Here is a 16918-nt window from a genome sequence, read left to right as displayed (position 1 = left end):
TATTGTGAAAATGATTATACTACCCAATGCAATCCCTATCAAATTATCAATGGCATTTTTCATAGAACTAGAACAAAAATTTTTTACAATTTGTGTGGAAACACAAAAGACCCTGAATAGCCAAAGCAATCTTGAGGGAAAAAAAAACCAGAGCTGGAAGAATCAGGCTCCCAGACTTCAGCCTATACTACAAAGCTACAGTAATCAAGTTAGTATGGTACTGGCACAAAAACAGAAACATAGATCAATGGAACAGGATAGAAAGCCCAGAGATATACCCATGCACCTATGGTCAACTAATATATGACAAAGGAGGCAAGAATATACAACGGAGAAAAGACAGTCTCTTCAATAAGTGGTTCTGGGAAAACTGGATAGCTACATGTAAAAGAATGAAATTAGAACACTCCCTAACACCATCCACAAAAATAAACTCAAAATGGATTAGAGACCTAAATGTAAGGCCGGACACTATAAAACTCTTAGAGAAAAACATAGGAAGAACACTCTTTGACATAAGTCACAGCAAGATCTTTTTTGACTCACCTCCTAGAGGAATGAAAATAAAAACAAAAATAAACAAATGGGACCTAATTAAACTTAAGTGCTTTTGCACAGGAAAGGAAACCATAAGCAAGATGAAAAGACAACCCTCAGAATGGGAGAAAATATTTGCAAATGAAGCAACTGACAAGGAATTAATCTCCAAAATATACAAACAGCTCATGCAGCTCATTATAAAAAAAAACCCAAACAACTTGGACTTCCCTGGTGGCACAGTGGTTAAGCCTCCATGCTCCCAATGCAGGGGGCCTGGGTTCGATCCCTGGCCAGGGAACTAGATCTCACATGCGTGCTGCATCTAAGAGTTCACATGCCACAACTAAGGAGCCTGCCTGCCACAACTAAGACACAGCGTAACCAAATAAATATTTAAAAAATAACCAGCAATCCAATTCAAAAAATGGGTGGAAGACCTAAATAGACATTTCTCCAAAGAAGTCATACAGATGGCCAAGAGGCACATGAAAAGATGCTCAACATCACTAATTATCACAGAAATGCAAATAAAAACTACTACAATGAGGTATCACCTCATACCGCTCACAGTGGCCATCATCAAAAAATCTACAAACAATAAATGTGGAAAGTGTGTGGGGAAAAGGGAAGCCTCATATGTTGTTGGTGGGAATGTAAATTGATACAGCCACTATGGAGAATAGGTATGGAGGTTCCTTAAAAAACTGAAAATAGAACTACCATATGACCCAGCAATCCCACTACTGGGCATATATCCAGAGAAAACCATTATTCAAAATTACACATGCACCCCAATGTTCAATGCAGCACTATTTACAATAGCCTGCACATGGTAGTAACCTAAATGTCCATTGACAGAAAAATTGATAAAGAATATATGGTACATACATACAATGGAATATTACTCAGCCATAAAAAGGAACAAAATTGGGTCATTTGTAGAGATGTGGGTGGACCCAGAGACAGTCATACAGAGTGAAGTAAGTCAGAGAAAAACAAATATCGTGTATTAATGCATATATATGGACCTAGAAAAATGGTACAGATGAACCTATTTGGAAAGCAGAAATAGAGACACAGATGTAAAGAACATACGTATGGACACAAAAGGTGTAGGAGGGTGGGATGAATTGGGAGATTGGGATTGACATATATACACTACTATGTATAAAACAGATAACTAATGAACCTGCTGTATAGCACAGGGAACTCTACTCAGTGCTCTGTGGTGACCTAAATGAGAAGGATATATGTATATGTATAGCTGATTCACTTTGCTGTACAGCAGAAACTAACACAACACTATAAAGCAACTATACCCCAATAACAAAAAGAAGATTGAATTAGAAGAGATAGAATATCTGTGCAGACCAATCACTTGTAGGATTAAAACAGTAATTAAAAATGTCCCCCCAAATGAAACTGCAGGACCAGACAGCTTCACAGATAAATTTTACCAAACATTTGAAGAAGATTTAATATCTATCCTTCTCAAACTCTTCCAAAAAATATGAAGAGGACAGAATGCTTCCTAACTTATTTGGCAAGTCCAACATTACCCTGATACCAAAACCCAACAAGAAGAACCCATAAAAGAAAATTATGGTCCAATATCTCTGATGGACATCAATGCAAAAATCCTCAACACTATATTGGCAAACCAAATACAAAAATATATAAAAAGGATCATACCATGATCAGTGGATTCATTCCAGGGAGCAAGGATGGTTCAAGAGCTGCAAATCAATCTAATGTGGTACACCATACTAACAAAATGGAAGTTAAAAATCATATGATCATGTCAATAGATGCAGAAAAAGTATGTGACAAGATTCAACAACAATTTACATTAAAAAAACCTCTCAGTAAAATGGGTATAGAAGGAACATTCCTCAAAATAATAGAGGCCATATATAACAAGCCATAGCTACGATCATACTCAATGATGAAGAACTGAAAGGTATCTCTTTAAGATCAGATACATGATAAGGATGCCCACTATTGCCACTCTTATTCAACATAGTATTGGATGTCCTAGCCAGAGCAATTATATATACAAGCAAAAGAAGTAAAAGGCATCCAAATTGGAAAGGAAGAAGTAAAACTGTCACTAATTATAGGTGACATGATTTTATATAGAGAAAACCCTAAAAACTCCACTAAAAACTTGTTAAAAATAATGAAAAAATACAGTAAAATTGCAGGGTACAAAATCAATGTATAAAAATCTGTCGCATTACCATACATTAACAACAATCTTGCAGAAAGTAAAATTAAAACAATCCCATTTATAACTGCAACATCAACCACAAAAATACCTAGAAATAAGCTTAACCAAGGAGGTTAAAAACCTATACAGTGAAAGCTATAAGACATTGCTTGAAGAAGATACAAAGAAATGGAAAGATATGTGCTCATGGAATGGAAGAATTAAAATTGTTAAAATGTCCATATTACCTAAAGCAATCTACAGATTCAACGCAATCCCTATCAAAATCTGAAGAGCAGCTTTCACAGAAATATTTTAAAAACGCTATAATTTATATGGAACCACAAAAGGCCTCAAATAGCCAAAAGAAAGAAAAAAAGAACAAAGCAGAGGTGAAATATAACACTCCCTGATTTCAAATTATACTATAACACTGTAGTAATAAAACCAACATGGTATTGGCAGAAAAACACACACAGATCAGTGGAACAGAACTGAGACCCCAGAAATAAACCCACACCTATTTGGAGAATTAATTTATGACAAAAGAGAAAAGTACATACAATAGAGAAAGAATAGTTTCCTCAATAAATGGGGCTAAAGAACTGGACAGCCACATGCCAAAAAAACAAATGAAAAACAAACCTAGACTGCTATCTTATACCATACACAAAAATCAACTCAAAATGTATTAAGGACTTGAATATAAGACCCCAAACCATAAAACTCCTAGAAACCATGCTCTTTGTCATCAGTCTTAGAAATATTTTTTTTTTTGGTATATGTCTCCTCAGGCAAGGAAATAAAAAGCAAAAATTAACAAATGGGACTATATCAAACTAAAAACCTTCTGCACGCCAAAGGAAACCATCAACAAAATGAAAAGAGCCTACCGAATAAAAGAAGATATTTACAAACCTCATATCCAGTAAGGGGTTAATATCCAAAATATTAATATATAAAGAACTCATACAAATCAACAACAAAACAAGCAACGTGATTTTAAAAATGGGCAGAGGACCTGAATAGACAGTCTTCCAAAGAAGCCATGCAGATGGCCAACAGGCACATAAAAAGATTTTCACCATCGCTCATTTTAAAGGCAAAGAAAATAAAAACCACAATGAGATATCACCTCATTCCCATTAGAATGGCTAACATCAAAAAGCCAAGAAATAATGTGTGGATAAAAGGGAACCCTCATACACTGCTGGTAGGAATGTAAATTGGTGCAACCATTGTAGAAAACAATGTAGTGTGGAAATTGCTAAAAAAATTAAAACTATGATATGATCCAGCTATTCTACTTTTGTATATTTATCCAAAGAATATGAAAACAGTAATTCAAGAAGATATATATTACCCCTATGTTCACTGCACCATTATTTACAATAGCCAAGATACAGAAACAACATAAGTGCCCATCAACAGATGAATGGATATACATATATCTCACACACACACACACATACATATATACACATAATGGAATACTACTCAGCCATAAAAAGATGAAATCTTGCCATTACAACAACATAGATCAAACTTTAGAGTAGTATGTTAAGTGAAATAAGTCAGATGGAGAATTACTGTATGATTTCATTCAAATGTGCAATATTAAGTAAGTAAATACATAAAGGAACAAACCAAACCATACAGAAACAAACACATAGATACAGAGAACAGAGTAGTAGTTACCAGAGGGAAAGGGCGATGGGAGGGCAAAACAGGTAAAAGGGGTCAGCTGTATGGTGACTAACAGAAACCAAACTTTTGGTGGTGATCATGCTGTAGCATACACATAAGTCAAAATATATTGTATACATGAAACTTATATAATGTTATAAGTCAAAGTTACCTCAATTTTTAAAAAACAAACTCTCTTAGATTGCTATAGCCTTGTGGGTCTTATGGACACAAGCCTTGTTAGCTCTGAGAATTAGATGTTTGGGAGGCCAATCTCTCAGGTGATAGTTTTAAAAGTTGGGGCACCAGATGCAGGGTCCAAATTCTTCACTCCTCAAGAAGAAGCTGGAAGTTGTGAGTTCCCTCTTGGTTGTGTGTCACCAGGCTGGAGGTGGAGTTTATGGTGAGACTGTGAATCAGCCTCTCCTACCCATTTTTATGTGTCTTATTTTTTCTTCTCACTGAGGGAATTTTTCTGTATGTTGCTATAGATTCAGTGTGTCCATGGGAGGAGGTGAGTTCAGGAGCCTTCTACATTGCCATCTTGAACTGGAACCTTAGAACTTATCAGATTTATTGTTGTCTTTGAATTTAATTGTAGCAGAATTGTTATTGCATCTGTGATCTGTTGACTCATGTGACTTTGGAAGCTACCATAGACATTGACCCTGTCTCAAAATCATTTAGATATATTCCATTGGAAAACACTCTTTGCCCCTAGGGGCCTGGGACCAGGGTGCATCCAACTTATATTCCTCTTGTAACTTCATGAAAGTACAAAAATATCATTTTGCTGCAGAAGAACACAAAGGGCACACAGATATGGTGGCCACTGGTGTACAAACAGAAGGTAAAACTTTATGCAACTGTATTAGCCCTTTAGCATGAATGTTAGGTGTCTATAAGTAAATGATCTCCCTTTCAGGGCTGACCTAGATATTAGAGGCAGTCATGGAGGAGTACCAGTAATGTCTTTAAGAACTGTATATCAAAGCTTACACAGTATATCAGACTAATTTTTGGAAGAAAATAGTGCTACATGAAAGTGTCAGGTTGGCCAAAAAGTTCGTTTGGTTTCGAGTAGTTTTCATTTTCACAAAGATCTTTATTGAACAATGTATTCACTAACCAAACGGACATTTTGGCCAAACCAATATTTCATCAGATAACTCCTGTAATTACAGCTTAAGGTCTCTTCTGCAGTGGAGTCAAGCTACATTTATTTAGTAGACAAGGGAAAACGTGAGTAAATAGGAGTATACAATGAACTAAACTGGAAAATCTGATGTAGTGATTATAAAGCAGTCATTTACTAGAGACTATCAAAGAATAAGCAAATTACAGTCTCATAAGAATAGTTTTCAGACATTTTTCTTCCTGTGGTGCTCCACTCAGGATTTTCATCTTTTCTGGCTTGGGAAGATACCGTAAGACTCTAGGGGAAGGTGCACAAATGGCTTTCGCGGACAAAATAATCCTCTAGGTGTGATGTACTAAGCTGAAAACTATAGGAGCATGTGAACAAAATAAATAAGGTGGACTGGTCAAAAACAGATACAAAAGGTCCATCTTGAAAAAGCACTGTCCGAATGTACTGTAGTTATAATAAGGACTGGATCAGTTGTGGTAATTCCCAGTTAATTGTCACTTTACATAGTGTTAGAAGATCTAGAAAGTGCAAGACATGAGATTGATATTGAAAAAGGAGACTTCTAAGCCACAAATCATAACTTGTAAGAGATTATACAAGCATGATGCTGGTTCCAATACAGCCACAAGGCAGGCGGGGGTCTTTAAGTACCTACAAATCCCTAACTGTTACACCCTGGTGGGACATATCACTCCCTGCTGCAAGAAGGTCTGTGGAGCATGAACCACACAGTGCCTACAGTAATCCAACAGTCAAAGGAGAAGCTGCACTTACAGATGGGAATCACTGATAAGTGAAATCTTTTGCCCTGTGAGAAGACAAATGTAATCTAATTAGAGGGCAGTGTATAAGCAAAAGCAGTTGTGTTTTTATTAAATATATAGGGCATATAACTTGGTTTAATTTCTTATTTATAAAAAAGCATGCCACAACAAAATCCATGGGACCAAATTTCCAATCCAGCAGTTAGTGTGAATAATTTATCTACGTGTTCTTTCCATAGCCCATGTAACTGCCTATCACATAACTACAGTTGACCCTTGAACACAGAAGGTGTTAGAGGCACCCACCCTCTACACAGTCAAAAATATGCATATAACTTTACAGTCAGCCCTCTGTATCTGCAGTTCTGCATCTACGGATTCACCCAACTGCTGATCGTGTAGTACTATATAGTATATATTTATTGAAAAAAATCCATGTATAAGTGGACCCATGCAGTTCAAACCTGTGTTGTTCAAGGGTCAACTGTACATCATGAACTTTATTATTCCTTTAAGTTTGAAGTAAATCCTTTAAAATACATTTACATTTAGATATCTTTGTTCACTATATCATTCACATTTAGTCTTAAAAATTGAACATAATAAAGGTCATTTTATTCTGTGCTATATAAAGTTTTAGTGCATTTATTTTAATTTCTTATGACATTCCACAGCTGATTATTTGTCTTGTGTTAAGTTTCCCAAATTTCTCTTCTCACTACATTCTAATATCTGGGGGCATATGTTTTACTTTCACTCACAAATGCAAAGCATATATTGCTAATCAGTGTTGCCCTAATCTTTGACCTGCATTACGCATGTGTGTATATACAACAGATATATTAAAATATTTTTGAAAGTACATAACATTTTTCTCTCATAGATACCTATTTTCTATGTGGATAGTTGAGTTTACAGAATGTTTGAATCTCACTTAGGAAGTACATACTTTCAATTTCACACTATACTCTTGGTAGTACTAGAGATTGAAATTGATCTTGCCATATTCAGTTTGTTCTAAGGAAATGTAGTAGAGATAATAAGAATTAGCCAGCTTCCTATTTGCAACCAGGATCCCAGGGGGGTGGCCATGGGATTAATTCATATATTTTTGCTGAATATTTTGCAGAGCCAGAGAATGTGGTTCTGGTATTCATAACTGGCCACTGCAGTCTCCCACACACACCCCCACCCTCCCCCTCCCAGCACCTTTGATCCTGACAATAACCTCAGGGACAGAACTTTAGCTTCCTTTACAATGAAATACAGATGATGCTACCTGCTATGAAGAGACTAGTTCCAAATTGCTTGGAGAAACAGGTAGACTCTAGAGATGTGGGAATGATAAGCTTGCAGAATGGAGCCAATACAGAAGAGCAGAGGATATTACAATTTACCTGCTCTGATACTTGGACTGTTCATGGACATGAGAACCAGCCTAAGAATCTGAAAGAACAAACCATGGCATAGTTAATGCTGTATCCTTAATGTTCCAAATATTGATAAAATAGGTATCTCTGCCTTCAGATTTGTGGCCCTAAGGCATGCAACTCTATTACCCGGATGTTCTGCCAAGGTGGTATTAGCCTTGATATTTCACTGAGGTAACTGGATGGAGGGGCAAATGTGACTCAAATTGATCTACCATGAGGCTTGGAAAAGTCATACTTCTATAGAGTCAGTCAGGCTCTGGAGCCTACACACAGCCTAGACTTTCTTACAGAAAAGTTTTATCCATACAAAGAATCACAGTTCACTTCTAAAGATTCCTTCCTAATCTGCTTATGCATCTTACTGAGGATGTTCATCAATATCCAGGCATACAAGAAATATGCAAAAAGATGATTCCAAATTCTGAGTCTTATTTTAAAATTTAAGCATGTGGACATGACTAACATGGCAACATAGGTCATTCCCAACTTTATTCCCCCGCACAAGAACAACAACTAACAACTATTCGTGGACAAGATACCATTGAGAATAACCTAGAACACAGCAGGGGTGAGAATGATGCAGCCTCCCAACACACTGCACAGAGACCAAGATGGACCACATTAGAAGGGTAAGAGGAACAGCTACACATTGACTACATTGCCCTTCATACAGGCCAGCACAGTGCCACACTGAGAGGTCTCCCCTAAGCCTATGGTTCCTCCAGTGGGAAAAGAGCCCAGGTGGACATCTACCTCCCCCAGCACCGAGTCACTTCTTGAAAGCCTCATTCCAGTCTCACCTCATGGAGACCATAAGTAAATCTGTGGACCTTGACCATTGGGGATTGGATTGTGACAGAGATGGGGGAGGGGTGTGCAACAACCAGTGCTTGGATCTTGGCACACTCTCAGCACAGAAGTAGCAGTCTGAACCAGCAGCCTTGCTCTTCAGCAGATCCAAGATAGTTGTGCAATCTGACCAGGAAGGGACCTCAAAGAGCATTGATGGCCCTGGAGCCTGGTCTGACCCTCCATCCACCCAGAGAGCAGAGCTAAGTCACTACCCACTGCTGAGGGTAGCTACTGGCTCCACCCTACAGGAAAGTCTGGCCAGAACACCTGGGAAGCTGCTCAGCCAAGCATCACTCAAGTGGTGAGCCCAGCCCATAGCACTACCCATCAGCAGAGCAAAGCAGGCAAACCTATTTGGCCATGGAATTTGAGGAACAGTTCTACTTGAGTCAAGACCTTAAAGATAGCTAGTGGGAAGCAGCCGCATAGCACAGGGAGATCAGCTCGGTGCTTTGTGACCACCTAGAGGGGTGGTATAGGGAAGGTAGGAGGGAGACGAAAGAGGGAGGGGATATGGGGATATATTTATATGTATAGCTGATTCACTTTGTTATACAGCAGCAACTAACACAACAATGTAAAGCAATTATACCTCAATAAAGATGTTAAAAAAAAAAAAAGACCTTAAAAAGACTTTCTGGCCCTGGAACTGGTTCTGCTGCCCTACCTGGGCAGGGGAGCTAATTCATAGCCTCCTCCACTACTGGGGGTAGCTTCTGGCCCTGAATGCACAGGAAACCTTACCTGAACACCTGGGAAATCGCTTGGCCCAGCAGCTCTTGAACAGAAAGCCCAGCCAGTGGCTCTGCCTGTGTGCAGAGACAAGCTGGTAAGCCCATCTGGCCAGAGAGTTTGGTGAACAAGTCTGCCTAATTAGGTCCCCAGACAAGAGTCTTACCAGCTTTGTGGTTTTTCTGTGCAACCCCCCTACTCTGCCCCCCCCCCACCTCATCAGGAAAGCTATCCATAATCTGCCCATAGCTGAATACAGCCTCCAACCCTCCTAACCAGGCAACTGAACCAGATCTCCTGGCATCTCAGTAGCCTATGTTGCAACTTTAATTACAGGGCACTTAAGCAGAGAACCCAGCCAGCAGCCCCATCCATCTGCAGAGCTAGGACACTGGCCCATCAGGTCACAGATCTTGGCACATAGTTCTGTCTAGTCTGATCCCCAAATAAGAGCATTGCCAGCCTTGGGAACTACATGGAGCCCTGCCTGGGCAGGGAAACTAATTAATATCCCTGCTCACTACAGAATATAGACTTCAGCCCACACAGCCAGGGGACCTAACCAGAGCACCTGGGAAGTTGCCTATCTTATCCTACGGTCCTGCTTTCAGTGGCACTCGAATAGAGAACATAGCCTGGCACTTTTCCCATCTGCAGAGTAAAACTGGTAGCCTCATCTGTCCAGGGAATTAAGTGCAGTCTTGTCTGATTTAGGCCCCCAAACAATGAGCTGTATAGGTTTTGGGATTCATTCTGCTGTTCCACCAGGGCAGGGAAGCTAATTCATAGCCCCACTCACAACTGAGTATAGTACCCAATTCTGCCATCTAGGACGCCTGACCAGAGAACTGAGGCAACTATGGAGCCCAAACTACAGGCTCACTTCAGCAAGGAAACAAAGCAACAGTCTAACTGTTCTCAGCCAGAAGCACCCACTTCCTGACTTTGGAGCATGATCAGTGGACTTGTCCCAAAACAGAGCCTGATAAAAAGCCCTACTGGCTGAAGGATGTTGCCAACTGACACATCCAGACCTACAAGCAAGCAGACTAGTAAAGAACTCTCTCCCCCAAAGTAACCAGTGAAGTCTAGAAAAGGAAACTGCTTACTCAAATGTTCAGATACCAAAATAAGGAATCTAGGATCACAAAAAAATCAGGTAAATATTACACCACCATAGAAATCTAATAAATTTCCAATAACTGGCCCTAAAGAAACAGAGATCTATAAACTGACAACAGAATTCAGAATAATTCTCTGAAAAAAAGTTTAGTGAAGGGCTTCCCTGGTGGTGCAGTGGTTAAGAATCCGCCTGCCAATGCAGGGGACACGGGTTTGAGCCCTGGTCTGGGAAGATCCCACATGCCACGGAGCAACTAAGCCCGTGCACCACAACTACTGAGCCTGCGCTCTACAGCCTGTGAGCCACAACTACTGAGCCCGTGTGCCACAACTACTGAAGCCCGCACGCCTAGAGCCCATGCTCTGCAACAAAAGAAGCTACCACAATGAAGCCTGTGCACTGCAAGGAAGAGTAGCCCCCACTCGCCGCAACTAGAGAAAACCCGCACACAGCAATGAAGACCCAACACAGCCAAAAATAAAATAAATTAATTAAAAAAAAAGTTTAGTGAACTACAAGAACACACCAACATAATTATATAAAATTAGGAAAACAATGCAGGAACAAAGCAAGAAGTTCAACAAAAAGAGAATCATTAAAAAAAAAATCTTACAGTTGAAAAACACAAGGACTGAACTGAAGATTTCAGTAGAGAGCTTCAAGAGCAGATTATGCCACACAACAGAAAGAATAAGTGACCTAGAAGACATTTGAAATTATTCATGCAGATGAACAAAAAGATAAAAGAATGAAAAAAGTGATGAAAGCCCCTGGAACTTACTGGACACAATCAAAAGAAACAAGATCTACATTTTGGGAATTCCAGAAGGAGAAGAGAAAGAGAAAGGGACAGAAAGTATATTTAAAACAATAATGGCTAAAATCCTCTCAAAACTGGGGAAGGAAATGGGCATCCAGATCCATGAGGCCCAAAGTATCCCAAAAAGTCTGAACCTAAATAGGGCTACACCAGGACACATTATAACTGAAATGTCAAATGTCAAAGATCTTGAAAGCAGCAAGAGAAAAGACATAAATTACACACAAGAGAACTCCCATAAGGCTATGAGCAGATTTTTCAACAGATACTTTTCAGGTCAGGAAAGAATGGATTGATATATTCAAAATATTAAAGAAAAAAATGTCACTCAAGAAGTCTATACCTGGCAGAGCTGTCCTTTATAAATGAAGATAAAAAACAGTTTCTGTAGAAAACAAAAGCTGAGGGAGTTCATCAGCACCAGACTTGCCTTACCAGAAATGCTACTGGGAGTTCATTGCATAGAAGTAAAAGAATGCTAATTAACATCATAAGAAGAGAACATAGTGTAAAACTTACTGGTAATGGTAAATACATAGTCAAAGTTAGATTCTGTAATATGGTGATGGTAGTGCATAATACACTTAGTAGTCTTAAAAGCTAAAAAAAATGTATAAAAATAACCATAACTAAAATAATATTATTGGATAAATAAAATGAAAAAAATATATAAACTGTAACATCAATAGCCAAAAATATGAAGGGAGAAGTAAAAGTTTAAAGTTTAGAAATGCTATTGAAGTTATCAGTTAAAATAAAATATTTTATGTAAGCCTCATGGTAACTACAAGGGGAAAAGCTGTAATAACACAAAAGAGCAAGAACATCAAAGCACATAGATATCAGAAGACATCAAAACACACAGAAAAAAGACAGCAGGATAAGAAGACAATGAATCTACAAAACAACCAGAACAATTAACTAAATGGTAATAGTAAGTCCTTACATAATTACTTTAAATGTAAGTGGATTAAATTCCACAATCAAAAGACATGAAATATCTGAATGGATTTTTTTAAAAACAAGAAATATCAATACGCTGCTTACAAGAGACTCAGTTTAGCCTCAATAACAGACATAAACTGAGAGTGAAAGGATGGAAAAATATATTTCAAGCAAATGGTAACAAAGAAAAGAAAGAAAGAAAGAAGGAACGAAAGAGAGGGGGAGGGAGGGAGAAAGGAAGGAAGAAAGAAAGAAAACCAGAGGTGTCTATACTTAGATAACATAGACTTGAAACTAAAAATGGCTAAAAAAGGAAACAAAGTTATAAAATTTTAAAGGAGTCACCCCATCAAGAATATAAAACAATTCTATACATTTATGCACCCAACTATATAAAGCAAAAATTAACAGAGCTAAAAGGAGAAATGAACAGCAATACAATAATTGTTGGGGACTTTAGTAACCCACTCTCAACAATGAATATATCATCCAGACAGAGAATCACTAAGGAAATAGTACATTGAACAACACTATAGATTAAGTGAACCTAACAGACATATAGAGAACATTCTGACAATACCACAATACACATTTCTCAAGCACAGATGAAACATTTTCCAGGATACCATTTGTTAGGCCACAAAACAAATCTTACTAAATTCAAGAATACTGAAATCATACCAAGTAACTTCTCTGATCACAATGGTATAAAACTAGAAAAAGTAAAAAGAGAAAATCTGGAAAATTCACAAATATATGGAAATCAAACAACACTGCTGAACAGCCAATGGATCAAAGAAGAAACTAAAAGGGAAATTGAAAAGTATTTTGACCTGGAGATTATCATATTAAGTGAAGTAAGTCAGAGAAAGACAAACATCATATGATATCACTTACGTGTGGAATCTAAAAAAATGATACAAATGAACTTATTCACAATACAGAAATAGACTCACAGACATATAAAACAAACTTATGGTTACCAAAGGGGATAGCCAGGTCAGGGCAGGGGGGAGGATAAATTAGGAGTTTGGGATTAATATATACACACTACTCTATATATACAGTAGATAAACAACAAGGACCTACTGTATAGTGCAGGGAGCTATATTCAATATCCTGTAATAACCTACAATGGAAAAGAATCTGAAAAAGAAATAGATATATGTATAACTAAATTACTTTGCTGTACACCTAAACTAACACAACATTGTAACTTAACTATATTTCAATACAAAAATGGTTCAAAAAATTTAAAAAATACACAGCAGCCCCCCCCCCCAAAAAGTATTTTGAGACAAGTGAAAACTGAAACACAGTATATGAAAACTTAAAGGATGCAGCAAGAGCAGTTCTAAGAGGGAAGTTCATACCAATAAACACGTACACTAAGAATCAAGAAAGATCTCAAGTAAACAACCTAACCTACACCTCAAGGAATCAGAGCAAAAAGAACAAGCTTACAACAAAGTTAATAGAAGGAAGAAAGTAATAAAGATTAGAGGAGACACAAATAAAATAGAGAAACAGGAAAACAATAGGAAAATTAACAAAACTAAGAGCTGGTTCTTTGAAAAGACAAACAAATTTGACAAATCTTTAGCTAGATTAACCAAAGAGTTAAAAAAGAGGATCCAAACCAACAAAATTATAAACAAAAGAGGAGACATTATAACAGATACCAAAGAAATACAAAGAATCATGAGGCTACTGTAAATAACTATATACCAACAAACTGGACAACCTAGAAGAAATGGAAAAATTCTTAGAAACATACAACCTGCCAAGACTGAACCAGGAAGAAGTAGAAAATCTGATATGACCAAATATTGGTAAGGAGATTGAGTTAGTAATCAGAACTCTCCAAACAAAGAAAAGTCCAGCAGCAGCTTGCTTCACTGGTGAATTCTCCCAAAGACTTAAAGAATTAACACTAATTCTTCTCAAACTCTTCCAAAAAATCAAAGAGGAGGGAATATGCCCAAACTTACTTTATAATGCCAGCATTACCCTGATACCAAAGTCAGATAAGGACACTACAAAAAAAGGAAAAAAAAAATACTACCGGTCAATATCACTGATGAATATAGATGAAAAAGAATCTCAATAAAATATTAGCAAACCAAATTCAGCACATTAAAAGGATCATTATGTTCAAGTGGGATTTATCATGGGATGCAAGAATGGCTCAACATATGAAAATCAATCAATGTGATACATAACGTTAATAGAATGAAGGAAAAAAATCATATGATCAGCTCAATAGATAAAGAAAAAGCATTTTACAAAATTCAACATTTGTTCATAATAAAAAGTCTTAACAAATTAGCCATAGAAGGAACATACCTTGATATAATAAAGTGTGTATATGACAAGTCCAGAGCTAATATCAAAAGGTTGAAACCTTTCCTCCAAGATCAGAAACAAGAGAAGGGTGTCCACTCTCACCACTCCTATTCAACATAGTACTGGAAGTCCTGGCCAGAGCAATCTGCAAGAAAAAGAAATACAAGCCATCAGAATTGGAAAGGAAGAAGTAAAATTTTCTCTAATTTCAGATGACAAGATAATACATTAGAAAATCCTAAAGACTCCACCTCAAAACTGTTAGGTCTAATAACTGAATTCAGTAAAATTGCAGGATACAAAATTAATATGCAAAAATCAGTAGTGTCCATACACCAATAAATATCTGAAAAAGAAATAAAGAAAATGGTCCCATTTGCAATAGCATCAAAACAAACTTAGGAATAAGTTTAACCAAGGAGGTGAAAGGTTTCTACACTAAAAACTATAAGACATTGATGAAAGAAATGGAAGAAGACAAATAAATGGAAAGGTATCTTATGTGCATAGATTGAAAGAATATTGTTAAAATGTCCATACTTCCAAAGTCATATATAGATTCAATGCAATCCCTATCAAGACTCCAATGCTTTTTTTTTTTTTACAGAAGTAGCATAAAAAATCCTAAAATTTATGTAGAAACACAAAAGACCTTGAATAGTCAAAGCAATCCTCAGAATGAAGAAAGTGGGAGGTATCACACTTTCTGATTCAAGCTATATTATAAAGCTGTAGTAAGCAAAATAGTGTGGTACTTGCATGAAAACAGACATAGTCCAATGGAACAAAACTGAGAGCTCAGGAGAAACCCATGCATCCACAGTCAAATAGTATTTGACAAGGGAGTCATTAATACTCATTGAGGAAGGCCAGTCTCTTCAATAAATAGTGCTGGGAAAATCTCACATGTAAAAGAAGGAAACTAGACCCCTATTTTAACCACTCATGAAAACTAACTCAACGAGGTTTAAAGACTTAAATTCTAAATCCTGAAATGATAAAACTCCTAGAAGAAAACATAGGAATAAAGCTCCTTGACATGGGTCTTGGTAATAATTTTTTTGGATATGAGACCTGAAGCAAAAGCAACAAAATTAAAAATAAACAAGTGGGACTACATCAAACTAAAAAATTTCTGCACAGCAAATAAACCATCAACAAAGTAAAAAGACAACCTATGGGGAATGGGAAAAAATATCTGCAAACCATATATCTGATAAGGGGTTAATATCCAAAACATATAAAGAACTCATACAACTCAATGGCAAAACCCCAAATAATCTGATTAAAAATTTGACAAAGGACCTGAATAGACATTTTTCCAAAGAAGTCATACAGATGGCCAACAGGTACATGACAAGATGCTCAACATCACTAATCATTAGGAAAATGCAGATCAAAACCACAATGAGATATCACCTCATGCCTGTTAGAATGGCTTTCATCAAAGAGACAAGAGATAATAAACACTGGTGAGTATGTGGAGAAAAGGGAACTCTTGTACACTGTTGGTAGGAATGTAAATTGGTGCAGTCACTATGGAAAACAGTATGGAGGCTCCTCAAAAAATTAAAAATAGAACTACCATATGATCCAGCAATTCCACTTTTGGGTGCATATGCAAAGAACATGAAATAACTAGGTCAAAGTGATATCTGCACCCCCATGTTCATTGCAGCAGTGTTTACAATAGCCAAGACAAGGAAACAACCTCTACATGTTCATCAACAGATGAATGAATAAAGAAAATATGACCTGACCAGATATTGGTAACACACACACTGAAAAACTGTTCAGTCATTAAAAAAAAAAAAAAAGAAAGAAGTCCTGCCGTTTGTGACACCATGGATGGACCTTGAAGGCATTATGCTAAGTGAAGTAAGTCAGAAAAAGATAGACAAAAACTACTTGATTTCACTTACAGGTGGGACCAAAACAAACAAACTTATTGAAAAACAGATCAGATTTGTGGTTACCAGAGGTTGGGGGTGGGAGGTGAGGCAATTGGGTGAATGTGGTCAAAAGGTACAGACTTCAAATAAGTACTGGGGGTATAATGTACAGCATGATAAATATAGCTAACACTGCTGTATGGCCTATATAAAAGTTGCCAAGAGAGTAGATCCTAAAGTTTTCAACACAAGGAAAAAAACTTTTTTTTTTTAGATTATATGAGATAATAGATGTTAAGTAAACTTATTGTGGTAATCATATCAGTATATGTAAACCAAGTCATTATGCTGCAAACCGTAAACCTATACAGTGCTATATGTCAATTATATCTCAATAAAACTGAAAGAAAAAATAAAAGTTAAGCA

Source organism: Monodon monoceros, unplaced genomic scaffold, assembly GCF_005190385.1.
Source record: "Monodon monoceros isolate NGI ecotype Baffin Bay Population unplaced genomic scaffold, NGI_Narwhal_1 Super_Scaffold_21, whole genome shotgun sequence".
In the NCBI taxonomy this organism is placed as follows: Eukaryota; Metazoa; Chordata; class Mammalia; order Artiodactyla; family Monodontidae; genus Monodon; species Monodon monoceros.
Note: the sequence above shows the minus strand (reverse complement) of the source record.